Genomic DNA, 8,844 nt, shown 5'->3' on the forward strand with positions numbered 1-8,844 from the left:
GGGAATCGGATATTCTTAAGACAACTTTCAAGACCCGATATGGTCATTATGAGTTCTTGGTGATGTCTTTTGGGCTGACCAATGCCCCAGCAGCATTTATGCACTTGATGAACAACATGTCCCGACTGTATCTCGGCTCATTTGTCATAGTTTTCGTTGATGATATTCTGGTGTACTCCCGTAGTCAAGAGGAGCACGCGGAGCATTTGAGAGTTGTGTTGCAGAGATTGAGGGAGGAGAAGCTTTATGCAAAGTTCTTCAAGTGTGAGTTTTGGCTCAGTTAAGTGGCTTTCTTGGGGCACGTGGTGTCCAGCGAGGGTATTCAGGTTGATCCAAAGAAGATATAGGCGGTTCGGAGTTGGCCTAGACTGTCCTCAGCTATAGAGATTCGCAGCTTTCTTGGTTTAGCGGGCTATTATCGCCAGGGATTCTCATCTATCACATCGCCCTTGACCAAGTTGACTCAAAAGAGTGCTTTATTCAGGTGATCAGATGAGTGCAAGGAGAGTTTTCAAAAGCTCAAGACCGCCTTGACCACAGCTCCAGTGTTAGTGTTGCCATCAACTTCAGGTTCATATACCGTGTATTGTGATGCTTCGAGAGTTGGTATTGGGTGTGTGTTGATGCAGGAAGGTAGAGTTATTGCTTATGCTTCTCTCCAGTTGAAGCCCCATGAGAATAACTACCCTGTTCATGATTTGGAGTTGGTTGCCACTGTTTACGCGTTGAAGATTTGGAGGCATTATTTGTATGGTGTGTCTTAAGAGGTGTTTACTGATCATCGTAGCCTTCAGCACTTGTTCAAGCCGAAGGATCTCAATTTGAGGCAGCGGAGATGGTTGGAGTTGCTAAAGGATTATGATATTACTATATTGTACCATCCAGGGAAGGCCAATGTGGTGGCCGATGCCTTGAGTAAGAAGGCGGTGAGTATGGGGAGTTTGGCATATATTCCAGTTGGGGAGAGACCTCTTATAGTTAATGTTCAGGCCTTGGTCAATCGGTTTGTGAGGTTAGATATTTCAGAGCCCAGTCGGGTATTGACTTGTGTGATTTCTCGGTCTTCTTTATATGATCGCATCAGAGAGCACCAGTATGATGATCCCCATTTGCTTGTCCTTAAGGACAAAGTTTAGCATAATGATGCCAGATATGTGACTATTGGTGATGATGGGGTGTTGAGGATGCAGGGCCGAATATATGTGCCTAATGTAGATGGGCTTCGGGAGTTGATTCTGGAGGAGGCCCATAGCTCGCGATATTCCATTCATCTGGGTGCCGCAAAGATCTATTAGGATCTGAGACAGCACTATTGGTGGAGGAGAATGAAGAAAGACATTGTGGGATTTGTAGCTCAGTGTCTCAATTGTCAGCAACTGAAATATGACCATCAGAGACCGGGTGGCTTGCTTCAGCAGATGGATATTCCAGAGTGGAAGTGGGAGCGGATCACCATGGACTTTGTAGTTGGGCTCCCACGGACTTTGAAGAAGTTCGATGCTATTTGGATGATTGTGGATCGGCTAACCAAGTCCACACACTTCATTCCTATGTGTACTACTTATTCTTCCGAGTGGTTGGCAGAGATCTATATTCAGAAGATTGTTCATTTGCACGGTGTCACGGTTTCCATCATTTTAGATAGGGGCACTCAGTTTACTTCGCAGTTTTGGAGGTCTATGTAGCGAGAGTTAGGTACTCAGGTTGAGTTGAGCACACCTTTTCACCCTCAGACGGACGGGCAGTCCGAGCGCATTGGAGGACATGTTACGCGCTTGTGTCATTGATTTCGGAGGGTCATGGGATCAGTTTCTACTGCTTGCATAGTTTGCTTATAACAACAACTACCGGTTGAGTATCCAGATTGCTCCATTTGAGGCTTTGTATGGGAGGCAGTGTAGATCTACAGTTGGTTGGTTTGAGCTGGGCGAGGCCCGGCTATTGGGTACAAATTTGGTGCAGGATGCTTTAGACAATGTGAAGGTGATTCAGAAGAGGCTTCGTACAGCGCAGTCGAGACAAAAGAGTTATGCTGACAGGAAGGTTTGAGATGTGTCTTACATGGTTGGTGAAAAGGTCTTGCTGAAGGTTTTGCCCATGAAGGGTGTTATGAGATTTGGGAAGAAAGGTAAATTGAGTCATCGGTTCATTGGGCCTTTTGAGGTGCTTCGAAGGATTGGGGAGGTGACTTCTGAGCTTGCTTTTCCACCCAGCTTGTCGAGTGTGCATCTGGTATTTCATGTTTCTATGCTCCGGAAGTATATTGGCGATGCGTCTCATGTTTTGGATTTCAGCACGGTTTAGTTGGATCATGATTTGACCTATGATATGGAGCCAGTAGCCATTTTGGAGCGTCAGGTTCAAAAGTTGAGGTCAAAGGATATAGCTTCAGTGAATGTGCTATGGAGAGGTCGGCCAGTGGAGGAGGCTACCTGGGAGACCGAGCAAGAGATGCGGGGCAGATATCCTCACTTGTTTGAGGTTTCAAGTATGTTTCTTGACTCATTTGAGGTCGAACGTTTGTTTAAAAGGGGGAGGATGTAACGACCCGGTCAGTCGTTTCATGAGTTACCGCTCCGTTTTCCCCATTTCTTCTTCTTATTGCTTTGTTCAGTTGTATTATATGTTGTTTGATTGGTTCCGGTTCGGAGAGGTTTTGGTAAGGTTTGAGATACTTAGTCTTTTTTGAGTAAGCTTAAGTTGAAAAAGTCAACCGGATGTTGCCTTATGTGTCAAAGGGATCGGATGTGAGTTCCGATGGTTCGGATACTTTCGGGAGGTGATTTGGGACTTAAGAGCGTGATCGGAATGTGTTTTGGAAGTCCAGAGTAGATTTAGGCCTGAATTAGCGAAATTAGAATTTTGGTGTTTTCCGGTTGATAGGTGAGATTTTGATATAGGGGTCAGAATAGAATTTCGGGAGTTGCAGTAGGTCCATCGTGTCATTTGGGACGTGTGTGCAAAATTTCAGGTCATTCGGACGTGGTTTGATAGAATTTTTGATCGAAAGTGGAATTTGGAAGATTCTGGAATTCTTAGGCTTGAATCCGATGCAAATTCGGTGTTTTGATTGTTGTGAGAATTTCAAAGGTTGGAACAAGTTTGAATGATGTTATGGGATGTGTTGGCATGTTTGGTTGAGGTCCCGAGGGCCGAGGGTGAGTTTCGGGTGGTTAAATAGATCAAATTGCATGTAAAAAGTTGCAGGTTTTAGCTTCAGTTCTGTTGCAGGTTTTTCTTCATCGCGATCGCATGAGGAGGCTCGCGATCACGTAGATCTGTCTTAGGGGGCATCCAGGTTATTCTTCGCATTTGCGTAGATAGTACTGTGATCGCGTGAGTGTAGATTTCTGTGTATTGCGTTCACGTGGGCTGATTCGCGATCGCGTAGGTGTAAGACGCTGAGCATCGCGTTCGCGTGGGTATATATGCGATCGCGTAGAGTGAAATTTTGGGCCAGAAGAGTTTGTACATCGCGATCATGATGGGTTTTCCGCGATCGCGATTAATTAAATTAAAAAGCTGGGCAGTATTTTAATAGCCCAATCCGCGACCCTTCTCCATTTTTCCACCATTCTTGAACGAGATTGAAGCTTTTGAAAGAGATTTTTTAGGAAACCAAAAGGGAATCATTTGGAGGTAATATTCTTGACTTCATAATTCGTTTATATGTGATTAAAAATCTAATTAGTGGTGAGAATTTGGAGAAATTAGTGCAATAATGGGTAATTAGGGCTTGAGATTAAGAGACCTTAAAATAGGAATTTGAATGGCCATTTGGACTCCGATTTAAGTGTTCTTGGTATGTATGAATTCGTGGGAGGATAAGGATTTCGTTGATGTGATTTTTATAAAATTTCAAGACATGGGTCCGGGGGTCGGGTTTGACCAATTTCGGAATTTTTTGTATAACTTGATTAATTTCGCACGGGCTTCGTCCCTTTAGCCTATTCTAATGTTACGATTCTGATTTTGGGTAGATTCGGCGCGAGTTGAGGCCGAGGCGAGAGGCAAAGGCATTGCAGAGTAGTAATTCATCCGGTTTGAGGTAAGTAACCATTATAAATCTGGACCTGAGGGTATGAAACCCCGGTATTTCGTATTGTTTTGATAAATGAGGTGACGCACATGCTAGGTGACGAGCGTGTGGGCGTGCACCGGTAGGGATTGTGACTTGGTCCGTCCTGTAGCGACTATTAAGCCGCGTACTTGATTTGAAATCTTATGATATCCCGTATTTTAGAAATTTATACTATATTATGGGTTGTATGCCATGTTTGGAGCCTTGTGCCGACTTGTTGAGACCCTTAGGGGCATTTTTACTGTTTTCCTCACTTTATTTATTTGAAAGCATATCCTCAGTCATGGTTTACCTGTTTACTGTTTAAACCTGGTTTTTACCACTCTATCTCTTAAAATGTGAAACCTGTTTGGGGTTGAATTTCCCTGATTTCCACTGTTATGCCCGAGTGGCTGTGAGGCTAATGATTGAGAGAGGTTGAGGACCTAATGGTGAGGATTATATATATATATATATATATATATATATATATATATATATATATATATATATATATTATAGATCGGGTTGCACGCCGCAGAGAGATATATATTGGATCGGGTTGCGCGCCGCAGCGATATGACGCTTGGGCTATAGGAGCCCCTCCAGAGTCTGTACACCCCCAGTGAGCGTAGTCGACTATAAACTATGGATCGGGTTGCACGCCGCAGCGGTTATTATGATTATTACTATTATGAGATATTATTGAGCCTGAGTGCTGGGTGTCAGTACTGAGTGACGAGAGCTGAGTTACGAGTGCCCGACAGGCTTGCCTGAGAGGCTATATTTATGAGTGATACCTTGCCCAAGGGGCCCATTTATGATATTTTTTGCTGATTTTACTCTTCTTTTAAAATAAGCCTCTGTTGAAAGTTGCTAAGTAAATGATTTCAAAGTATTTCAATTGAAACTGAAGCTTTATGAAGAAACTGGTTTTAAAACTGTTGAGTTTGACTTGATATTCTGTCGTTTACTCTTCTATATGATTTTTAACTGCTCGTCACTACTTTCAGACCTTATTTACTTTAGTTACTTACTGAGTTGGCGTACTCACATTACTCACGTAATTTTTTTATTAACTTTATACTTTATTTAATATTCTTATCCACTACTACTTTTTAATATATTATAGATATATATATGTAATTTCTATATTAAACTAAATATTTATTAATCTAAGATCTATTTAGATTATGCATAAGATTCATTCAATTACTTCCATTAAGTATGTTTCTATTTAAAATTTCTAGTTATTAATATTGTCTTATAATTGCCAAGTGGCTTTATTTTAGCCTGCCTCTTAGTTTAACAACAATGCATACTATCCTCCTTTTAATATAATTAGTATTACTATCCGCGTGATCCGTGGACACAAATCATGTCAAATTGTGATGTAAGTTATTTGAATCATGTGCAAATAACATTAAAATATAAACCTCTTAGCTAAAATTTATATAAACATTAGATATTATATAAGAAGTAGGATATGAATTTATTGTTCAAATCTCGTAGTGGACAACCTTTTTTTCTATATCTGTATTAACCTAATCCCTTGATTTTAGTACTTGCATTTCGTTTCGCTGTCAATATTAAGAAAACTACATGTCATGTTGTGATCTGTCTTATTTGAGCACATTAGATCATATTATTTTAGCAAAATTCTTCCTTCCCTTTATTTTTATCTGAAGGTCAAATATGTCTTATTCATCACATCATTTTTTAATTATTTAAATCTAGCGGTAATATTTTTAAATATAATTTAATTATTTCATTTATTTATTTTTAAATTAATTTAAATATAAATACATCCACACTACCTATATTTTTTTTATACATTCTCTTCCCTATAATAAATTTTAATTAGTTTTTGTATTAATAATTTACCTATAAGCAAAATAATATAACGTTTTATTTTAAATTGCAACGTTGAATTAGTCTAAAATGGTAATACATACCAAGGATTGTTTTCTAAACTTATGATTTATAAATATCCTCACGTTATCTCTAATTTATTTTTATTATTCAATATTTTTAATTTTTAATTTTATCTATCATACTTGAGTTACGTGGACTTATCTATATTATGACTTTCTTATCACAATATAAATAACTTTCTCATCTCAAATTTAAATTAGTTTTACCCTTTTTCTCTATGATAAAAAATCTAAATTTTTATTTTTTCTCTATTTATTTTTTATTTTTGATATTATATAATTCAACTCCTAATATTATTACATTTTCATGTGAATTTTTATTAGCTTGTTTGAATTTAATATCTATTTCTACCACACTCATTCTAATATAATATAGATAAAAACTAAATAACTTTCTCATCTCAAATTCAAATAATTTTTATCATTCTATTTTCAAAATTTTATGTTATACTTTTAAACTTAAACTAACAGCACTCAATTCAAATATTAATCATAAAAAAATATTTTATTAATTGTTTGAACATATTATATCTCAATATTGTTGCAATATTTACGTATAAAATATAAGTTTGCCCGATTTATCAATATTAATATGACTTTATTATTCTTGTTATTCAAATATTTTTTATTAAGTATTTAATTTTTTCTTACCTTAAAAAATAATTTGTATATTATATGTAAGATCTTATTTTGTTGCTTGATTGTATTTAATTTTTATACTAAATAAATCTTTAATATCTTAAATAAATTTTAGTTTTATTTTATATTTTAACATACTCCAAAATATAAATAATCATGGATTATCTCAATTTACGTATTTCTATATTTTTTATTTTTTTCTATTATAGTTTTTAAATTTTTACCTCCATATTTCTAGATAATATAGAAGAAAATCTATGAGTGGATACATACATACATACATACATACATATATATTTGTCTAAGATCTATTTAGATTATGTATAAGATTCATTAAACTACTTCCATTAATTATGTTTCTATTTATAATTTTTAATTATTAATATTGTTCCTAAAATTGCCAAGTGGCTTCATTTTAGCTTGTCACTTGGCTTAACCACAATGCATACTACCCTACTTTTAATATAATATAGATATAGATTAGCAAAAAAAATGATATTTGCTGATTTTTTTTTAATAAAAGCTACACCTTATTGATTATCATGAATGAATATTTAAATCATCTTACCATTTTAGCACCTATCATTCTCCTCAAAGTATCGTGCCTGTTTGCAACAAATTCTTGCAGAAAAATAAAACTGCAATCACAAATAACTATAACGAAAAAAGAATTTTATTGATAAACATTGCGAGTTACAACTCTATTTATCCCTTGATTATTCCTTCGATTTATTATCCATAATTTGAGAGCTTTAGTGGCATATTTCTCGAACGTAGAATGATATGCATCTCTTTGATGTATTTGATGATCAAGAAGCATGTAACAGCACTGCGTTTGGATCTTGAATGTTGCTAGAAATATGAGCAAGACATATGTAACCTCGTTCCGAGAGTTATAGCTCCTTTTTCCCATTTCTGCTTCTTTTTGTGTTCTTTAGCTATATTACGATATGTTGGGTCAGTTGGTTCGGGTCTGGAGTGGTTTCAGAGAGGATTTGAGACACTTAGTCTCTTTTGTGAAGGCTTAAGTTTGGAAAGTTGATCAGATATTGACTTATGTGTAAACGATATCGGATGTGAATTTTGATGGTTCTATTAGCTCCATTAGGTGATTTTAGACTTAGGATCGTGTCCGGAATGTGATTTGGAGGTACGTGGTAGAATTAGGCTTGAATTGGCAAAAGTTGAAAATTTGGTAATTTTGGTCGGCTGTGAAAAATTTGATATCGGGGTCGAAATGGAATTTCGGAAGTTGGAGTAGGTTCGTGGAGTCATTTTTGACGTGTGTGAAAAATTTCAGGTCATTTAGAGGTGATTTGATAGGTTTCGGCATCGTTTGCAGAATTTGGAAGTTTAGAAGTTCTTAGGCTTGAATCCCAGGGTAATTTGGTGTTTTGATGTTTGTTTTGAGTGTTTCGAAGGTTCGACTAAGTTTGTATGTTTATATATGACTTGTTAGTATGTTTGGTTGAGGTCCCGAGGGGCTCGGGATAATTCCGGATGGTTATCGGAGAGTTTGGAGTTTGGAAAGTGCAGCTGAAGCTGCTGGTTCTATCTTAACTACACCTGCGGAGTAGGAACCGCAAGTGCGAGGCCCGCAGAAGCAAAGAAAGCCTCGCAGGTGCGGGCAGGATTGGTTTGGGCTGGATGCGCAGGTGCGAGGATTGGAGCGCACCTGTGAGACCACAGGTGCGATATTGTGACCGCAGAAGCGGATTATGAGGGAATAAATGGGAACTGTACTTGCGATGAATTTCCCGCAGGTGCGGCGTCGCAGAAGCGACAGTTGGACCGCAAATGTGGTATCTCTGGGCAGAAAGTATAAATTGTGGACTTCGCGAATTTTGGTCCATTCTTCACCATTTTCAGTCGATTTTGAAGCTTTTGGGAGCGATTTTGAGGAGGAATTCAAGGGATTATCAGTGAAGTAAGTTGATTTAGCCCTAATACTCGCATATATGGTGATTTCTCGTCATTTAATCATGTAATTAGTGAAGATTAGGGGTGAAAATAAGGGGTTAGGGCTTGAAATTTTGGAGAGTTTGAATTGAGGATTTGAGGGGCCAAATGGAGTCGGACTTTGATGAATTTTGTATGTATGGGCTCGTGAGTGAATGTGCTTTCTAGTTTTGTGATTTTTGTCGTATTCTGAGACGTGTGCCCTGGGGCCCGGGTTAGGGTGAATTACGGGATTTGTTTCCAATTAAGTAA

This window comes from Nicotiana tabacum, chromosome 7 (assembly GCF_000715075.1).
Source record: "Nicotiana tabacum cultivar K326 chromosome 7, ASM71507v2, whole genome shotgun sequence".
In the NCBI taxonomy this organism is placed as follows: Eukaryota; Viridiplantae; Streptophyta; class Magnoliopsida; order Solanales; family Solanaceae; genus Nicotiana; species Nicotiana tabacum.